General features: G+C 36.5%; 1 protein-coding gene and 1 pseudogene across 16 annotated transcripts in view; one reads left to right on the top strand and one right to left on the bottom strand.

Annotated features, from left to right (window-relative positions):
• LOC108409501 (large ribosomal subunit protein eL28 pseudogene) overlaps positions 1 to 3250 on the bottom strand; it is a 58553-nt pseudogene extending 55303 nt beyond the window's left edge.
• Positions 1 to 15379, top strand: part of FHIT (fragile histidine triad diadenosine triphosphatase) — a 1286968-nt gene that overhangs the window by 152215 nt on the left and 1119374 nt on the right. The window lies entirely within an intron of this gene.

Below are 15379 nucleotides of genomic sequence, written 5' to 3'. Positions count from 1 at the left end.
TTATGGAGAGGCTGCATCAAAATTAGTGAATCATCTGTTTGAGGTGGTTGTAGATACATGATATAATTGGTGAATGTATGCAATTTTTTAATAGTATATGTTATATGGAGCTAAAGAAGGCCTGAGCCATCCTATCTGGACCTGTAACAATCTATGCAAAAACTATCACCATGGAAGCTCATTCTTAGTGAGCGTGACCTCTGCTGGGTGCAGTAGTAGGCTTACCTTACAGGAATTGTGTCATTTTATTCTTCACAAGATCCCTTTTATTCAGTTCCTATGAGCATTCCAACTTTATAGGTGAGACTCAAAGAGGTTCAGTCATTCTCAAAGATTGCACAGCCAGTAAGTGACAGAGTTTTGCACAGAGGCACAATTCAAATTCCCACATCTGAGTTCTTAAACACTTCCAAGTACTGTCTCTTTCACATTAAGATGATCTCTCCAGAAATTCTACTGTATACTGGTTATTGCTTTCTGGTGAAAAGTTTACTTCCTCAACTTAAAATAGGGTTATGTCTTGAAAAACCCATCAAAAATTGAACATATTACAAGTCAGAATACATTTATTACACCTAACCTACCAAACATCATAGCTTAATCTCCTATACTTTAAATGTGCTCAGAACACTTGCATTAGCACACATTTAGGCAAAATCATCTAACACAAAGCCTATTTTATAATAAAGAGTTGACTATCGCATGTAATTGGTTGAGTACTGTACTGAAAGTAAAAAGCAATGATAGTTTGCATGTAGACTTGTTGTGGGTTTACTGGTTGTTTACCCTTGTGACTGGGAGCTGTGGCTCGCTGCTGCTGCCCAGCATCATGAAAGGATATTGGACCACATACCATGAACCTGGGGAAAGATCACATTCAAAATTCAAAGTATGGTTTCTACTGAAAATATATCACTTTTGCATCATTGCAAAGCCAAAGAATGTGCAGTTAGACAGTTGGAAGTTGGGAACCATCTGAACACCTCTGGCCTAGTGATTTTTAGTGTGTTTTGGACACCCTTCATAGAAAAATATACACATGTGCATGTGGATAAATATATATATAACATATATATATATATATTTTAATTTCAGAGTTTTTGAGGATCTCAGTGGAGAATACCTGTAAAGAAGAAGACTTATTTAGGCTTTGAGTCTGGTTATTGATGCCTTCCTTTTAAGAGGGAACTAAGTTTTGCTGAGATTAATAAATCCTTCCAAGTATTTAAAGTAGTTGAGCCAAACCTCAAACCGTGTTGGTTTACCATATAGTAAGAACAGTAACCATTTCCTTAGTAAGTACCTAATGATTAGAGTTGATAGTCAGTGGGTACATACTCTGGTGCAGGCCTTCTAGCTATGTAGTGGGCATGCATAATGATTTGGTCAAGAGTGAATATCATACCTACTCACAGCCTTTTGAGGTAGGTGGTATTATGCAAATCCTGAGGTTCTGAGCACTTATGTGTGACAGAGCCCAGTCAATCTAAGTCTAAATCCTCTGCTCTAATCCACTCTCCTGACCTGGCTCTGAATGTACCTTCCCTTCCAAATCCTTTAGAAGTTGAGCATTATGTCACATTGCTTCTTTCTTGTTTCTCAACCTTGGCATTATTGACATTTGTTTTCGCATTATTCTGTTTTGGGGGCCTGTTCTATGCACTGTAGAATGTCTAGCTGTATTCCTGGACTCTACTGATTGGATGTTAGAAGAAACCTCTACTTCCCCAGGTTCTGACAACCAAAGATGTCTCCAGACATTGCCACATGTCCTCTGTGGGCAAAATCACTGCCTGTTCAGATTTTGTCCTCTCTTCTGGGATCCCCAAAACCTGTGAAATTTTTAAAAAAGCATTATATATTATGCACATGAATGTGTGTGTATTTTTCTCTGAAGGGGGTCCACAACTTGCTAAAAACCACTGAGTTGCAAGTATGCATATTGTTCCCAACTTCCAATAGTTTGACTTAGAGATTTTTGGATTTTGCAGTGATTCTACCCTCTGCTTTCCTATTTATATAAATATTAATATTGATCATTAAGTGCTTACAGTGTGCCAGAAAAAGTGTCAAGCATCTTCCATGCATTGTCGCAATAAGTCCTCAAAATATCCCACCGTCTTATTTACTTCGTTTTATAGGTGAGGAGGCCTGGGTGTTTTGGCAGATGAGTGACTTGGCCCAAAGTCGCACAGCTGCTGAGCGTGGAGCTGGGATTTGTCTTGTTGTTGATGGTTGTTGTTGAGCTATGTGTGTCTCCAGAGCCTTGGGCTTTATGAGAAAGGTTTTCACTAAATGAATTAGTTGTTTGGAGCTCCAGATTAATTAGACTCTGAATATTTTCATTGTTTGGGATTTGTTCAGCTGGTAAGCTGGAAGAAAATTTTAATGGAATTGTTGGCCATATATTTCTTTATTAGTATTTATTATTACTTTTACACCGCTGCTTTTGATTGTTAATCCTTTCTTACTAAAATATGATAGTAAATACTATCATCAAAAAATTATCAAAACAAAATCTTGCTTCTGAGCCTAATTTCTGAGCATAAATCTTATCCTACCGAACATAAAAAATAAAATAATTTCTTTGGAGGGAAACAACTTCTCTAAGTCATCTTCAGATAGCATTTTCCAATGGGTGCTTCATGTGCTTCTTAACAGCAGAAATCATTGCTAAATAACTTGACCACAAAGGCGATTTCCTGGAAATTCTAATGGGGATGTTTTCAACAAAATAATTTCTTTTTGACAAGCAACATTTTTTTTTAAAGGTGCATGTGTACTTTAGAGCTCTGGGGCCTTGTTATTTTTCTCAAAATGAGTTTCAACAATTTTAAAAATTAATAACATATATTAACTTACAAAGTAAAAGGGACTGATAAAGAGAGAAAAGGGTATAGCCTTAGTTGAGTTTGATGCAGCTGGTTCTTGGGATGAGACGGGCATTTGGTATGTGCACCTGCTCAGTATCTGTACCCTCCTTCTTTGAATTACAACATGTGGATTTTCCCTTGGAGAACAGCCTTCCCAGTGGTATGCATATTATTGAGGCTGTCAGTCAAACACCTTGCGCTTCCTGGCCAAGGGGTGGCCGTGTGACCAAGGCAGGTCTCTGTGGCCCTCTCTTCAAGGACTCTGAACCTTGAGGTCCCTGGCTAGAAAACGGCTGCAGCTGATTCCTGACGGTGATAGCCTGAGGAGCTAACTGCCCGTTAGTTCCCAGGGTCCTGGTTCCTGTTGCTTCTAACATTGACTTAGTTTTACTTCAAATTCTAGAAGCTATTCTGTACATATGGAGGATGTTTCTTTTCTGTTTTGCTGAAGTTAGGAAAGATAATTTGTGTTGCTTATCACCAACAAATATTAACTAATACATTGATTTGATGATGATAATGATGGTGACGGGGAGTTGGAGGAGGAGAATAGTAGTAGTAACAGCAACTAACATTTATTGGCTATCTAATTTAATCGTAGCAGGTAGATATTGATACATGCTTTCATTTTACGGATGAAAAATCTGAGATTAAGAAACACTGCATTGTCTTGTTACATATGTGGCAAAGTCAGAATTTGAACACAAGAGTGATTCGAGAGCCCAAACTCCTAAGCACTGGGCTGATTGAAGTGTAGAGGGGATGTAATGAAAGTATGCATTCACAGGAGGTCCATTTTTGAATTATTTTTTAATCTCAAGAGGGGACCAATTCTCTTCCATATATTACATGATGCAAAACTAGCTGCAAAATATAAGTGCTTTCTTCTTGCCTTCATGTGGTAAATTAGAATAGTTATTATTAATTATGTGAATGAAATGTCTTTATCAACCACCGTTAAATGGAGTTTCGGTTTTTAAACCACAGAAGATAATTCTGTCTTGACAGACTGTGAGTTTCAGAAAGAGAAGTGTTTTCAGCAGGATCCAAATTGAGATGTTACAGGAAAAGGCATAAATCGTGGAATGAAAACTCTGTGGATTTCATACAGTGTGATGTCATTAGTGCATCTTTACTCATTTGGTTCCTGACAATAAAATAACTTGGTACCTTGACATTTTTCATGTTGATTTAAAAATGAGTGACAAAAAATGTTAGGGAATCAGTGAAATAAGCCAGGTGGAGAAAGACAAGTACCAAATAATTTCACTCATCTGTGGAGCATAAGAACAAAGTGAAAACTGAAGGAACAAAACAACAGCAGACTCACAGAACCCAAGAATGGACTAACAGTTGCCAAAGGGAAAGGGACTGGGGGGGAGGGACTGGGTGGGAAGGGAGGGAGAAGGGGAATAAGGGGCATTAAGATTAGCACACAAAACATAGCAGGGGGCATGGGAAGGCAGTATAGCACAGAGAAGACAAGTAGTGACTGTATACCATCTTACTATGCTGATGGGCAGTGACTGTAATGGGGTATGTGGTGGGGACTTGATAATGGGGGAAATCTAGTAACCACAACGTTGCTTATGTGATTGTATATTAATGATACCAAAAAAAAAGGTACGGAAAGAAGGAAAGAAATATTCATAGAGAAGCCATTGTTGCTGGTGGTAGGTACCAATAATAATGGGCTTCAAACCTTTTTTTTATCATTAAATGGCTCTTGAATGTAATTCTAATACAGTTTGTACCTGTAGCCATTCATTCATATTCCTCTATCTTTATCTCTGTATACACACACACACACACCATACACACACACTCATACAGCTCACATACACATATACTTTCTCTCCTGTGCACAGCTACACAGTAAAATGTGCCTTTCTGTTGAGAGACCAAAGGCATTTGGAATTTGGATAAACATCTCTAAAGCAAAGCCTTCTCATTTTTTATGTAGTGGAATCCCTGAGAGGCTGAGAATCCTCTCAGTTTCTGTTATTTCAGGCCATCCATCTGAAAGCAGAATCCTTGGGGAAAATCTTTCTGGGAGGACCTCTACTCCTTGTCCACACAACTGAAATATGGCAGAAATGAACAATGAAAGCAGCCTGGCCAAGGTTCTTGGAATTATGAATGGGTTATAAGAGTCACCTATCCAAGTGGCTCTCAAACTTTGACAGTAGTAAAACCTTTCCCTGACTTAATTTCCCCCTCACTTGACTTTGTCAACTTCTAGTCGACCTCCCCAACCCACACTCATGCACAGAAGGCACGAATGAATAAACTGTCATTTGCTATTCTTTCTGAAGAGATTGGTCATTTTGATACTAAAAGAGTAGAAGGCACAATCTTAGAATTTAAATGATCTAGTATGTTAAGTTTTATAGAAACCTCACAACTTTGTTTTTGACTTGTGACAGTAATGAATGACAACTTCATCCTGGGTTTTTGACTGTGTGTTGGGGGCGATTGATTTAGTACTTGCATACTTCCAGTGAAGAGGAGCTCATTTATTTGTAAAACCAATCCATTCTATCTTTGGACATCACTGTTGGAAGTTCTTTCCTATGTAAAGTTGAAATCTCTGTACTTGTGACTTCTTCTACTCATTCATTATGTGGGGATAATTTGGGGTTGAATAAAAATAAGGCCCAGCTTCTTTATGCTCTCTTTGAATTGACAATTGTGTCATTGTCCCCCTTCTCATCTATCCTTGCCCAAGAACTAAATACTTTCTACCCCTGTAACTGTCCCTTCTTTGTCTGATTATGTTCTGTTAATTTAAAAAAATAATATTTTTTTATTGTGGTAAAATACATGTAACTTTACATTTTAAGTATTTTTAAGTGTACAGTTCTGTGGCATTAAGTATATTCACATTGTTGTGCAACCATTACCACCCTCTGTCTCCAGGACTTTTTTATCCCCCTCATGTGAAACTCTGTACCCAGTAAACAATAACTCCCCGTCAGCCCCTCCCTGCAGCCCCTGGTAGCTATCATTCTACTACTTGCCTCTATAAATTTGACCTGTAAGAACCCTATGTAAGTAGAATCATATAATGTTTGCCCTTTTGTGACTGGCTATTTCACTCAGCATAACTTCCTCAAGGTTCTTCCGGGTTTAGCATGTGTTAGAAGTTCCCTCCTTTTTAAGGCTGAGCATACTCCGTTGTATGTATATGCACCGCTTTGTTTACCTATCCATCAGTTGATCAGTAGATAAGTAGGTATTGGGTTGCCGATGATGTGCTTTTGGATACGCATACTCCTATGTATCAAACTCCACTTCACATTGCTGGGCTTTGAGCTATACAAACTATTTCAGGAGTGGTTTGCTGACTCATAGTAGCAAATTTCATATTCAGAGTCATTCTACCGGCAAGGATGAATTGCACATTATGTGTACAGCCCCATTAGGCACTGTGAGGCCTGCGAAAATGAGTCAGCTCTGCAGTTAGTCCTTAGTTTAACCCTCCGTGTAGTGGATGGATAAGATAGACACATTTCTGAATTGCGGAGTAGAGAGTTGATGGTGCCATGAGAGAGCCAAAGATGGATTTGATGCTGGAGTGGAGGGGACGCATGAATGCTTCCGACTTAAAGGATCAGATAGCTCTCAGGCAAGCTCTGGTTTTGGGGCTTGGAGAAAGAGTAGCAGTGTGGACATGTAGAAAGAGAAAGTATTGCTGATGGAGGAAGCAGCCTGAGCCAAAGAGCAGAGTGTGCAAGCACAGCGCATGTTCCACAGTGATGCCTTATTTATTGGCTTTAGGCTGCTGTGTAGCTTGTTGACATAGTGATACCCCAGTCCATGGGACTGTTGTTGTTGTTGTTTTCATCTTTTGGTAGTCCAGTGAGCTTTCTTTTATTCTGAGATTATGTGTTTCCTCTCATTTAGGGGAATTAAAATGTTCATTCCTTCCTTTAAAATGATGAGGAGAGTATATAATATATAATATATATATATATATATATATAAATATATGTATTATTGTTTTTTCATGATCTGGCTGGTCAAATAAAACCTGGAGGCTTGGACTGCTCTCTGTAATTTTAACATAGGTTTTCTGGAGCACTGAAGGCAAAATTCTAGATACAATGAGTCTAGCAAATGTCTATTAAAGAACAAAAGAGGGAGAGTAGCAGCACTAATAATAACAGCAATAAAATGAATATGTATAAAGTACTTACTGTGTGGCAGTGCCATGCTAAGTCTTTTATACTTGTTGGCTCATTTTATACTCAAACAACCTATAGGAAGTGTAGACAGAAATAGTATACTCATTTCAGAAGAGGCAACTGTGGCTCAAAAGATAAAGTAACCCCCAAAGGTCACACTGCTCGTAACTCATCGAGCTATGGAATGGACCCAATAGTCTGACTCAAGAACCTTCCCTACCATGCTGTCTACTTCCTTTTTGGAAGTCTTATGCCACCCTTCCAAGTATTGAAAGAATTTTTTTCAGCTCAAAAGATGTCTGAGAACTATACTTTCAGTAAATATTCACAGTGGAAAATGATGCACTGGTAGGCTAGGGGCATATATGTACACTGCCACCAACTATATTATGCATGGGAATCATACCCAATCTCCATCACAATCTTCTTTTTCTTCTGTTGCTGATATTCCCCAATGTCCTTGACTTTCAGCTCTTCCCCAAGTTGCAATACATCTTAGCCCCTTCCAGTTCAGCCATACTTAAAGTTTCCTTTATATCTTTTTGGCAGGTATATCAGGATAAGGTTCCCTTTTGGTGTAGAATGCGTTTGTTGTATTTGGTGGTTGTTTCCCAGGGTTTGAATGGCTAACAATTTGTGTTAGAGGAGTACAGAGGAATTTTAAAACCAGGGATTTTATTATGGTTTTGGGTAATTGCAAAATGTGAAACTGTCTTGGCATTGGTAAATACTCCCTTGCAAGGTGCCTTGAGTGGCTCCTATGGGGCACAGTTTCCAATATATTTCCTCCCAAATTTTATTGACTGGCACTATGGAATTTTTTCAAAGTATAACTCTACACTTAAAAGCTCACAAAGACTTTCTGTCATCATAGGAGGCAAGGGACTCAACTCTGATTTGCAAAATTGGATCTACAAGGTAGCATGTTGTTTCAAATTTAAAGAATTTGAAAGCAGATCCAACAATTCAATTATATTTAATTTGTAATTAACTCCCTTCCAAGCAGCTAATGGTGCATAACTTGGACACTGTTGTTCTGGACAGGCAGAGTAGAACAAGATGGCTTCTTTTAGAGGAAGCTTATCTTAGGGACCTTAGTAATAGTGCTTCTTGGGATGACTTTCTGGCTCTAAAACAAAACTCTTTTCTGGCAACTGGCCCTGATCCATATCAGTGAGCTCCCAGCAGCTGAGACCATGATGTTTGATCCCACTACTCAGGGCAAATATGACTGATTTAGGGGTGGACATCTAACCCGGTTATTCCAATCAGATTATTTCTCTTAAGAATTTTGAATTTTGAATTGAGAGCAAAAGGTAGACATTGATCATATATGGGTTGTGAATGACAGTGCCCTAGAGTGAGGTCTTTAAACTCCTGCTTTCTAGTTCTCTGGAGCTATTTTGATTCTGGTTTTTGTTTTTAAAAACAAAGCTTGGTTATTCAATTCTCCCTTCAATTCCATGAGATACTAGAACATTCTTCCTCTTTTTTTTCTGAGTAGACTTGCTAGAGTTGGTCTAAATTTCTTGCCAGTAAACCTGCCCAATACAGAAATCAAAGAAACAAATTCTTTAGCAACTCTGTTAATGCAAGTGATAAGAACTACATGTACTTGTTGGAAATTATTATAATATTTAATTGTGTGTGTGTGTGTTTGATTGAATAATTCAGTATTTTACCGGATGTTATAGAGCCTTATTATGCTCATCATCATTATCATCATGAGCATCATTGTCATCATAATAGCTCTTGTTTATAGAGAACTTTCTATGACCCAAACACTGTACTAAGCACTTAGCATACAAAAGAACATTTATTATATAATTACAACAATACTATCAAATGGATACTATCATTATCCCCATTTTATAGTTTGGGAAGCTGAGGCTGAGAACCTTTCTTGAGGCCATACATCTGGAAAGTGATAATAGCAGTGATTTGAATCCAGATTTATCATACTCCAGATAAAGCTAATACTCCTAATTTCTGCCTTGTAATACAGAGATATGGTTCTACCCCAAAGATATTATATTCCTGGTTTACTGCTTTCTTTATGATGAATGAAGGAATAGGATGGGGATAGCACTGCACTTTTTTGAAATTTAATACTCAATTCTTGTTGGCATAATATTATTATCCCTTCTTTTATGTAGGTTATATTGTTTGAGGACACATGATTAGATAAAGTGTCTGAGGTTTCTCTGAGGAGATGACATTGAAACTGAGACAGAATGATTAAAGTGAAGCAGCTAATCAAAGATCAGGGACAGAGTTTTCCAAGGAGAGGGAAAAACAAATGTGAAAGTACTGATTTGGGAAGGAAGTTGGTGAGGTTAGAGAAAGTAGAGGGATGAAGCTGGAGAGGAGTGAGGAATGGAGTGAGTAGATAACAGAGGGGAAGGTGGGCTTGCATCATTGAAGATCTTACAGAACAAACTAGGGAATATGGATTTCAGGGTCAGCTGTGTGAATTAGCCATTAGCAAATTCAGGGGAGAAGAATAATATAATTTATTTTATGTTATAAAAGATGGATTTCTTCTCTGGTAATGGGTAGCCAACAACCCTTCCATAGAACAAATAGAAAAGCCAGCCAAATGAAGAGAATATATTTATTTGAAGGTATGGAAGAGCGACCAAGGCAGTCAGGACTTGAGTGGCCAGAATCCTGAAAAGAGGTAGTGCACTGACATGATCACAATATTTTCACTCTTTTTCTCTTTGAAGCATTTGTGAATTTGTAAATGATAAAACTCTGAGAGGCCCTACATCCAAAAGACAAGAAACAACAAATCCTGGTGAGGATGTGGAGAAAGGGGAACCCTCCTGCAGTGTTGGTGGGAATGTAAACTGGTTCAATCATGGTGGAAAGCAATATGGAGGTTCCTCAAAAAGATAAAAATAGAAATACCTTTGACCCAGTAATTCCACTCAGAGGAATTGACCCAAAGCAAACAAGATCCCGGATTCAAAAAGACATATGCACCCCTATGTTTATCACAGCATTATTTACAATAGCCAAGATATAGAAGCAACCTAAGTGTCTATCAATAGATGAATGGATAAAGAATATGTAGTACATATACACAATGGAATATTATTCAGCCATAAAAAGAAAACAGATTCTACCATTTGCAATAACATTCATGGATCTAGAGGGTATTATGCTCAGTGAAATAAGCCAGGTGGAGAAAGACAAATGCCAAATGATTTCACTCATTAGTGGGGTATAATACCAAAGCAAAACTGAAGGAACAAAACAACACAGATTCACAAACTCCAAGAGTCTACTGGTTACCAGAGGGAAAGGGTTGGGGACAGTGGGTGGAGAGGGAGGTAGAGGGGACTAAGGGACACTATAATTCATAACCATAATATAGGTAGGTCACAGAGAAGGCAGTATAGCACTGTGAAGACAAGTAATGATTCTATAGCATCTTACTATGCTGATAGACAGTGACTGCAATGGGGGGTGAGGACTTGATAATATGGGTGAATATTGAAACCATAATATTATTTATGTGAAACCTTTATAAGATTGGATAACATTCAAAAACAAGATATAAAAAGAAAAGCCATATAATTATCTTAATAGATACAGAAAAACATTTGATAAAATTCATCATCTAATTCTGACAAAAATGTAGCAAGTTAGGAATGTAAGTAAAGATCTTTAATAAAGAATTACCTACAAATAGAATGAAATCAAAGAGACTTGTACCAAAAACCATTATAATTAAAATGTCAAATAATATAATTTCTCAGATTCAAGAAGACATATGCACCCCTATGTTTATTGCAGCACTATTTACAATAGCAACCTAAGTGTCTATCAGTAGATGAATGGCTAAAGAAGAAGTGGTACATATACACAATGGAATACTATTCAGCCGTAAGAAAGAAACAAATCTTACCATTTGCAACAACATGGATGGAACTGGAGGATATTATGCTCAGTGAAATAAGCCAGGCAGAGAAAGACATGTACCAAATGATTTCCCTCATTTGTGGAGTATAACGACAAAGCAAAACTGAAGGAACAAAACAGCAACAGACCCACAGACTCCAAGAAGGGACTAGAGCAGTGGGGGAGGGTGGGTGGAAAGGGAGGGAGAAGGGGATTGAGGGGTAGTATGATTGGCACACATGGTGTGGGGGGATCATGGGGAAGACAGTGTAGCACAGAGAAGGCAAATAGTGACTCTGTGGCATCTTACTATACTGTTGGGTAGTGACTGCAATAGGTATGGGGGGACACGATAACATGGGTGAATGTAGTAACTATATTGTTTTTTTATGTGAAAACTTCATAAGAGTGTATATCAATAATACCTTAATAAAAATATATATATAATACAAAAAACATAGACTGTAATAAGAGTCAAACAAAGACTTTATGTAATGATAAAAGGGTCAATCCAAGAAGAGGATATAACATTTACAGATATCTATGCACTTAGGAGGACCTAAATAATATGAAGCAAATATTAACAGACCTAAAGCAAGAAACAGTAATATAGTAGTAGTAGGGAACTTTAATTCTCCACTTATATCAATAGAAAGATTCTCCAGACAGAAAATCAATAAGAAAACATTGGCCTTAAATGAAACATTAGACCAGATGGACTTAACATATAAACAGAACATTACATCTGAAAGTAAAAGATTATACCTTCTTTTCAAGTGCACATGGAATATTCTTCAAGTTCTTTAATGTCTTGGCAATAGAGTTTTGGAATTGATACCAAAGCAAAGACAACAAAAGAAAAAATCAACAAGTAGGACTACATCAAACTAAAAGTTTCTGCACAGCAAAGCAAACCATCAACAGAATGACAAGACAGCTTATAAAATGGGTGAAAATACTTGCAAATCATTTATCTGATGAGGAGTTAATATCCAAAATATAATAAAAGTCATACAACTTAATAGCAAAAAAACCCCAAACAATTTGATTAAAAATTGGGCATAGGATATGAATAGACTCTTTTCCAAAGATATACAGAAGGCAACAGGTATATAAAAAGATGCTCAGGATCACTAATCATAAGTAAAATGCAAATCAAAACCCCAATAAAACATTACCTCACATCTGTAAGAATACCTATGATCAAAAAGATAAGAAATATTAAGTGCTTTCATACTTAAGTGAAATATTGAGAGCCTTACCTTGAAATTAGGCATGAGAAATGGGTGATGGTAATCACCACTTCTGTTCAGCATTGTACTGGAGGTCCTTGTGAATGCAGTCAGTCTAGAAAAAGAAATAAAAGGTATGAGGATTGGAAACAAAACAATGAAATAATATTATTTGCAGAAGATATAATTATGTAAATTTACCAAATGAATTTAGGAAGTTTTTAGGTAGTCAATATTAAAAACAATTGTATTTCTGCTTATCAGCAACAAAGAATTATAAAATGAAAATTTAAAAAGATAGTATTTTCAATGAATCCAGGATTATATAAAAAGGATTGTAAACCACAACCAAATTATATTTCCAAAGAATATAAGATAGAACAATTAGATATGTGTATTGAAAAATTACTGTATATTATATACAAAATTAACTTGAAATGCATTATAGATAAAAATATGGGCACTTAAACTATAAAAATCTAGATAAAAACATAGAAGAAAATTTTCATGGCCTCACAGTAGTTAAAGATTTCTTAAATATAAAACCAAGGTCTCTAAAAGAAATTTTTAAAAGACACTATTACAAAAATGAAAATATAAGCCATAGAATGGGATAAAATATTTGTAAATCATATCTGAGAAAAACGTTTACACCTAGATATTTAAAGATTTCTTAAAACTTAATAACATAAACTAAAGTGAGTATGTATATGTTTGTTTGGTGTGTGTGTGTGTGTGTGTATCAAGCACACGAAAAGATGTTCATCATCACCGGGGGAGTGCAAATTAAAACTTCCAGGAGATACTGATTCACATCCACTAGGATGGCTAGAATAAAAAAGATGGACAGTAAGAAGTGCTGATGAGGATATGGAAAAATTGGAACTTTTATACCTTGCTAGTGGAAATGTAAATGGTACAGCTACTTTGGAAAACAGTTTGACAGTTTTTTAAAGAAGTTAAACATTTACTTACTTAAATGACCAAGCAATTCCAGTTCTAATTATTGAAGTGAAAACTCGGAGAGAAATGAAATATATATCTTCACAAGAATCTGTGTGTGAATATCCATAGCAATGTTATTTATAATGGCCCCAGGCTAGAATTAATGCAAATATCTATTAAATGGTAAGTGGTAAACAAAAATTGGTGTATTTATACAGGGATAATTGGTAAACAAAAATTGGTGCATTTATACAAGGGAATAATAGTCAATAATGTAAAGGAATGAACTGCTGATACCTGAAACAACCTGGATATCCTTCAAAAACATTATGCTTAGTGGAAGAATACAGACACAAAGGATTCTATACTATTTTATTCAATTTTTATGAAATTTCTAGAAAAGGCAAAACTATAGTGATGGAAAGCAAATCAATGTTTGCCCTGTGTGGGAGTGGGAATTAGCTATAGATGGCCATGAGATAACATTTTCAGGTAAAAGAAATGTTTTAAACTAGTTTGTGGTTATGGTTGCATAACTGTATAATTTACTAAAACTCATCTTAACTGTATACTTTAAATGGGTAAATTTCATGGTATATAAATTTTCCTCAAAAAAACTTTTTGAAAGTTACCATTTAAAATATCTTAAAAATTATAAACAAGGAAAAATCTAATAAAAATGTGTTAGATTTTTATGGTGAAAAGTATAGGACATTATTGAGAGAAGTTAAAGATGACCTAAATAAATGGAAGGACATAATATATTTGTGGATTGGGTGGCTCAGTATGGTCAGTCAATAGGTGAGTTCTCTCCTGATCAAAATACCAGATTGCAAAGGGCCAAGAACAGGTAAGGTGATAGAAGAAGAATCAGTAGAAGGTTGGAGGACTTAAACTATGAGATACCCATATATTATTAAGCTATGATAATTAGTATAGTATGGTTTTGCACAAATAGTTCAGTGGAACAGAACAGAGTATACAGAAGTAGAGTCATTCACGTGTGGACACTTGATTTTTGAGAAAGATAAGAATGCAGAGCAGTGAAGAAAGGATGATTTTTTCATTAAATGGTGCTAAGACAATTGGTATTCATGTGGGGAAAATCAATGAACCCAGACCCTTTCCTCACATTATAAGCAAAAGTAAATTCCAACTGGGTTGTTGACCTGAATGTGAGAGGTAAAATAATAAAATATCCAGAAGATAGCATGGTAGATAGCAATTTAGGGATTGCTAAATATTGCTTAAACAGGACACAAAAAAATTAGCCAAACATAATTATTCATAATAGCCAAAAAGTGGAAACAACTGAAATGTCCATCAACAGATGAATGGGTAAATGAAATGGTATATCCATGCAATGGAATATTGTTCAGCAAGAAAAAGAAATGAAGTGTTGATATGTGCTATAACATGGATGAAACTTGAAAACATTATGCTAAATGAAAGAAACCAGTCACTAAAGGTTACAGATTACATGAGTCCATACATATGAAATGTGCAGCACAGGAAATTCACTAGAGACAGAGAGTGGATTAGTGCTTGCTTAGGGCTTGGTGAGGATGAGAGTGTTGGGAGAAATGGGAAGTGGCAGCTACTGGATATGGAGTTTGTTTTTGGGGTTATTAGAATATTCTAAAATTGTATTATGGTGATTGTTGAACAGTTCAGTGAGTATACTAAAAAACTTTGAATTATACACTTTAACAGGGTGAACTGGGTGATATGTGAATTATACTAAAAAACATATATTTTTGTTTTATTGTTTTAATTTTTTATTAAGGTATGATAGATATACACTCTTATGAAGGTTTCACATGAAAAAACAATGTGGTTCCTACATTTACCCATATTACTAAGTCCCCACCATACCCCAAAGCAGTCACTGTCCTTCAGTGCAGCAAGATGCCACCAATCCACTATGTGCCTTCTCTGTGCTACACTGTTCTCCCCGTGATCCCCCACACCATGTGTGCTGAATATAATACCCCTCAGTCCCCTTCTCCCTCCCTCCCACCTGCCCTCCCACACCCCTCCCCTTTGGTAACCACTAGTTCATTCTTGGAGTCTGTGAGTCTGCTGATACTTTGTTCCTTCAGTTTTGCTTCATTGTTATACTCCACAAATGAGGGAAATCATTTGGCATTTGTCTTTCTTCACCTGGCTTATTTTACTGAGCCTACTGTCCTCCAGCTCCATCCATGTTGTTGCAAATGGTAGGATTTGTTTA

Source organism: Manis javanica, chromosome 3 (assembly GCF_040802235.1).
Source record: "Manis javanica isolate MJ-LG chromosome 3, MJ_LKY, whole genome shotgun sequence".
In the NCBI taxonomy this organism is placed as follows: domain Eukaryota; kingdom Metazoa; phylum Chordata; class Mammalia; order Pholidota; family Manidae; genus Manis; species Manis javanica.
Note: the sequence above shows the minus strand (reverse complement) of the source record. Positions and strands in the feature narration are given on the sequence as shown.